The 6237-nt window shown below is 50.6% G+C and overlaps 1 pseudogene; it reads right to left on the reverse strand.

Moving 5' to 3' along the window:
- Positions 1-2932: 2932 nt before the first annotated feature.
- LOC102281382 (rho guanine nucleotide exchange factor 7 pseudogene) lies at positions 2933-5145 on the reverse strand (annotated as a pseudogene).
- Between the last annotated feature and the right edge of the window lie 1092 nt (positions 5146-6237).

Genomic DNA, 6237 nt, shown 5'->3' on the forward strand with positions numbered 1-6237 from the left:
AACATCTTTGAAACAGTAGTAGCAAGGTGAATCCACAAACATTAAAAAGATAATAAACCATGACTAGTGGGGATCAATATATTACACAAATTGAATGAAGGAAAAAAACTACATGATCATCTCAACTGATGCAGATAAAGCATTTGATAAAATCCAGCATTCTTGCATGATTAAAAAAAAAAACACACTCAGGAAACTTAAGAGAGGTAAACTTCCTCAACCTGACAAAGGATGTCTGCAAAAAATCCACAGCTTCTATCATATTTAATGCTGAAAGACTGAATATGTTCTAGCTAAAATTAGGAACAGGGATATGTGTCGTCCCTACTTTGATTCAACATTTTATTCTAGGTTCTAGGCAAGGCAGTTAGACAAGAAAAAGAATCTAAAGGTACCCAGATTGGAAAAGAAGGGGTAAAACTATTTGTAGATTACATGATTTTATATTTAGAATATTAAAATAAAGAATCCAATAAAACATATTAGAAGTAATAAAGAATTTAACAATGGTCAGTTCAGTTCAGTCGCTCATTCGTGTCCAACTCTTTGTGACCCCATGAACTGCAGCATGCCAGGCCTCCCTGTCCATTACCAAATGTTACAAAATACAAAAATCAACATACAAAATCAATTATAAAATACAAAAGAAAATTCTATTTACAATGATATAAAATAGAATAAAATATTTAGGATTTTTTTTTGTAACATAAGAAAAATAGTCAGTTTAATAATTACAACAATGTAGCATGAGTAGTCAAGGGCAGGACACCTGCGGGGGCGTTTGTGGAGCATCCGCATGGCTGTGAACGGGGTCCCTGCGCGTCTACAGAAACAAGGGTGCGGGCACTGGGGGCCCACGGGGAGTTCCCAACAGTGGCCCAACCTGCTGCAGAGTACGTCCCCTCCCGCCCGGGTGAGGACATGGCTCTGTCTCCTCGTCCATGGAAGGTGGGGGCAGAGGTGACTCCAGGAGGCAGACAACCCCTTCTTGACGTCCCCTGGGACCCCGAGCCCCTCAAAGGTCCCACGGAGACACGGTTGCAGTCCACTGACAACAGGGCAGGTTTGCAGAAAGAACTGCTCAGATGCATCGTCTCTGCTCCTTAAAAACCTTAGTAAAACCCTGGGACCCAGAAAGGATGCGTTACACAAGCATGTCAACGGCCACCCCTCGGGAGAAGGGGCGGTGAGAACACACGTGTGTCCCCTCGGTGCTAAAGTTAACAGTTAAGGCAGGTTCTGCGGGTGCCCCGTCAGGGTGTGGGCGGCAATATCGCCTGTCACAAAGTGCTGGAGAGTCAGGTGATGAAGTGGTTCCTGAGTTAGAATTCGCTTGAGACTGCAAACTTCAGTACACTCGATTGGATTGTTTCCCACTGCGAGCTCTCATGCATCACCAAAGGGCCCACTGTGAAAACAGGGCTTACAAAACACTCCAAGGACTATTTTTTCTAGCCCTACCACTAACAAACAAAATAAAATGCTAAGCACAAGAAGTTTGCAGTTCTCATTACAAGGTCAAGTGTTGTCATAGTCAACGCCAGCCCCAGACATACCCACTGAGTAGGGGAGCCTGAGGGTGGGGCCGCGGGCGGGAACAACGGGCACCCAGACCTGCAACTGCTCGGAGCTCACTGACGTCTGCCAGCCCGATGCAGTGAGAGGAGCGCAGGCCAGAGTTGCATCTAATGCCACGTGGGCGTTTCCAAGACGTCCCTGATCCAGGAGCTGGGGCTTGGGCTAAGGAGACTACACTTATCCTTTACATGTTCATCTCACTTTACAAACAACTTCCTCAGAAGATTGGGGCGCAGGAGCAGGTTCTGTGAACCGGCTGGACCCCAGGCTGGGCTCCAGGCCCTGAGGACAGGCTCCCTCCTCTGGGTCCTGGCCATCTGGACTCAACATGGGGTGGGGTGCGGGAGGGTCCTCGTCTCAACCCCCCACTCCTTGGGGAATCTCAGGCGTGTTCTATTGCTGTACTTTTACAGAAACAGTGCAGACATTGCCTTCTCAGTGAGCACGGAAGGCCTGCCCACCGCCCCTGATGGGACAGAGTGCCCACCTGCGCCTGGCAGCATGTCCTCACAGGTTGCAGCGACATGCAATACATAGCACACTTTATTTACAAGCTCCAGTGAGCTCGCTCCTTCTGGGAGGACGGGACGGTGCACCTGGCCAAGTTACCAGACCAGCCCCCACACCAGGCACCCTCTGCCACGCATGTGCTCACATGAGGCAGACATGCACACACCTGTCACGGGACCTAGTGGCAGTAGACGTGGTTCCTCGGGTTCGGGGCTGAGGCTCAGAACCCTGGGTTCAGCCTAAGTGAGGCACATGGCAACAGTGACCCTGGTCTACCAGGAGACTGGGGTGGGAAGATGGGGCCTCTGCAGGTCTAACCAGGGGAGCTGCAGGCAGACACTGTGGAAAGTGTTTCTGGAGCACTGCGGGCGGTGGGGTGAGGGTGGGGGGAGCAGAGCAGGCACCCCCAGAAACACCTGTGCATCTCCAGCCTCTGGTCCCCACGAATGGTGAGCAAAAGACCCAGGGCGCAGGACCAGAGAGGTTAGTGGAAGGGGACTGCAGCCCAGGAGTCAGCCCAGACAGAACCACCATCGTATGCATTCAGAATGGGGCATTTACAGGGAATGTATACATAATATTTACACATGTTCACTCAGAGCCTGCAAGTCCAGATGCCATCACTGCACTTATTGCAAAACGAGGTACTGGGTGGATGTGGAGGGGGAGACATGCAGTCTGGCCTCAGCGCCTGTACCTCACAGCTGCCCCATGCTGCACGTCTCCACGCGCGGAAAGCAGTGGCTGTGCAGCCCCTCCCTGTAGCCCTGAATGTCATGGGCCCAGGGTCGCGGGGCTCTGGCTCAGTCTCATAATCGGTCTTGATGAAGCACCAGGACGCCCCTCAGAGGTTCATCTCATCACAAGCAGGGTCGTTCACATTCTTGAGAACCTTCCTCACCAGCTTCTCCAGGTCTTCGCGGGCTCTCTGCTTCTCCTCCAGGGACTTCTTCATCTTGTCCTGTCGTAACTCCTGGACCTCATCTTTTAGCGTGTAAACGGTGTCAGTGAGACTCTTTTCTTCTGTCACTGTCTGACCGTTACTTTTAATTTCTTCAACTATAATTTTCTCTTCTTCTGGAAGCAAAAGTTGTGGAGCAGATTATTTGCATGAACTTGAGTTGAATGTCTGCCATGTCTTGGTGCTGGTGCAGTAAGCCTTGATGACCTTCAGGATCTGGGCATCCTCCTCCAGCGCAGCTGTATTTTTCCTCAGCGCGAACTCCTTGTCCTAAAGCTTCCGCTCAGGCCTGCGCTTGGGGAGCAGCTTCTTCATGGTCTTGGGACTCTTGCTCAGGTCCTCTTTGTAGCAGAGGGCAGCCAAGGGCTGCAGGCGGGGGTGCGGGTCACAGGCAGCTCAGGCTCCAGGGCTTGGGGGTCTTTGGAGGCTCTAGGGGCCCCCTGTTGATTGATGGTGGTGTGTGGAGTGTGGTGGTGGGGGTGTGTGGGGCAGCATGTGGTAGGCGGGCGTCAGCAGCACAGGCTTGCTGTCCACATGCTTGCTGGACCAGGTGATGAAGTGGGAAGCAAGGGTGTGAGACAGCACAGAGTGAGGCTTGATGGTGGGGTTTCCTGCCAGGGTGACCTTCGTCTGCTTCTGCAGATGGTCCACCAACTCGTGGAGGTCCTGCTGGTTATTGCAGGACACCAAGATCCGCTCGCTCATGCTCCCTGATATTTCAAACGCATTTCTATGATTTTTCACTGTCCTCAAGCTTTGTGATTGTCATTCCTGTAGTTGGTAGCTTTCCTTGATATATAAAACCACTCATCCTAGGACTGACAGACAACATTAGCAAAATATTTGGAAAGAGTAGATGGCTTTCATTCTTTTCCTCACTGCTGGCACACAGGATCAGGACCTGAGACATGTAAACAACGCTGCCCAGGGTCTTGATGTTGTCGCCCTCCCAGCTCCGGATGGCCCCTGTTAGGATCTGCAGCTCCAACTCCTTCCTCTTCCACACCTCCTAACACTGCACTGAGTGGTTTTTGAAGGCAGTCATGGATTTCTGAATATCTTGTCTGTCTGGGTGATAATCCTTCATGTGTCTCTCCAGCTCCTTGAGCAGCGCAGGGTACTTGTCTAGGCACATGTGGACAGTGACGCCAGTGGTCAGCATGAGAATCCCTGGGCTGCTGGCACCCTTCATCTCTATGAACTCTCCCAGCTCCTCACTGTGCTCCATGAGAATGCTGACCGTGAACAGTGGTTGGCACAGTACGCCAGGTACAGGGTCTTCGTTTGTGGCATCAAGCTGAGGAAGCAGCCCCCAACCCTCTGTTTGGTCTCTGGCATCTTGGTGCATTCTTCTAAAGACTGTACAAGTATTTGCTGGAAAAAAAAAAAAAAACATATTTCTTCTAGATTTCTCATTAAATATGAAGTGTTTGCTGAACTTAACTTCTCACTGGTCTGCAGGGGCCGTAGGTAGATTGAAAGCAGTTTGAAGTTCTTTAGAATATTCATTTTCTGTTTCCAAAATATTCTGTAGCACCACATTGTAACAGCTTTTGTTAATGGCAGTCGTATCAAATCCTTTGAGAGGGCTCTTCAAGATTCCGGGTAAGTAGTTGCTGGGGAACCAGCTAGTCCTGCCGTTGTGTGTGCCCTCCCACCAGCCCTCCTCCTCCACCCAAGTGACGTGGATGATGTCTCCTTTCGTGAAGGACACCTTGTCTTCATTCGTCTGCTGGAAGTTAAACTTGGCTCTGATGACCAGCTGATTGTCGCTATTATCGCTCATGTCCAAACTGCGGTACTGGCCCTGGAACAACTGTGAAGTCCTACCGTGAAGGCTGCAGTCCCAGGGAGTCAGAAGACTTGATCTGGTGGGAGGAGGGCCAGGCGCACATGGAGTCGCTCCCCAGGCCGATGTCTGCTGTTACTTTATTCAGTGTCACTAAGGAGCTGAGGAGCTTGTTGAAATTCTGCCCCTGATACAAATTGTTTGCATCAGACGTCTCCAGCTGCAGGGACACCCGGCAGCCTCGCAGGAACTTGTGAATGTTGCTCAGGCACTCTCCCTTGTTCCGGGGCTCTGGGTAGACCTGCACCACAGAGCACAGGTGCTGAGCGCTGTGCGCAGGTCACAGGCGTGCCCAGAGGCGAGCCGGACGCTGCCCCCTGCAGGCATGACCGCCCCTCACGTGACCAGGGCGGGTGGCCCCGGTGGCTTGGAGCGACCCTGGCTGCCCCCCAGAGCCCGCACACTCGGCCACTGCCTCTCCTCATATTTAAGATCAATTTGTTAGGTAGGTAGAATAGGGAAAAGGAGTCCAAAATGGCGGTGGCTAAAACACAAGGAAGGTCAAAAGAAGGGCCGAGGACCAGAGTGAAGACTTCAGGCAGAACAAACAGCACTCCTGGCTAAGCCCAATTTGCATAGGGCAGGCCCAGGTGGAAGAAAAAACATATAAAAGGAGGAGCCAAAGCGCATTCTCATGGACTCTCTCTCCCGCATGCGTGCTCTCTCTCTCTCTCTCTCTCCCCCTCCCTCCCCACGCACTCCTCCACTCTCTTCTCTTTGAGTCTTGGATTCTCCTGCTATCTTCTAAATAAAATGGAGCTGTAACACTGATTTGCCTAAGAGCTGTAGCATGGTTTGTCCAAGACCCGAGAGCTGTGACGTACCGAGGGCTTTAATGTCCATCGCTCCAAATCTTTGTTGTGATGAGACAAAGAACCGAGGAACATACACTCGCATGACAAATTTAACAAAAAAGTGCAAAACTTTTGAAAGAGGGGTCAAAGATAACAGCATAGGAAGACCCTGAGCTTGCCTCCTCACATATAGAGCAATTCCTGCCAAAGAACAACTAATTGGCTGATTGAACTGCTACTGCAACGAGAAGCATAACATAGAAATAGGTAGAAGAAATGGGAACATGGAATTTACAAGGACTCACCCCTGATGTGGAGATCTGTGGTAGGGAGGGATATTGCTGAGGAGTCAGAGCACAGACTCACCCACCTTGAGACACAGTGAAAAAAACAGCAATTTAAAAGTCATCTAGACTATAGGTAAAGGAAATCTAGTCACTAACCCTAGAGCTTTGGGTTAATGGGCAGGAAATTGGAGGTCTCACCAGGGTTGGAGTTATCAGTGAACGCCATTGTTTGAGTTCCCCAGGCATTCCCTCAGGCCC

Source organism: Bos mutus, chromosome X (assembly GCF_027580195.1).
Source record: "Bos mutus isolate GX-2022 chromosome X, NWIPB_WYAK_1.1, whole genome shotgun sequence".
NCBI classification, from domain to species: domain Eukaryota; kingdom Metazoa; phylum Chordata; class Mammalia; order Artiodactyla; family Bovidae; genus Bos; species Bos mutus.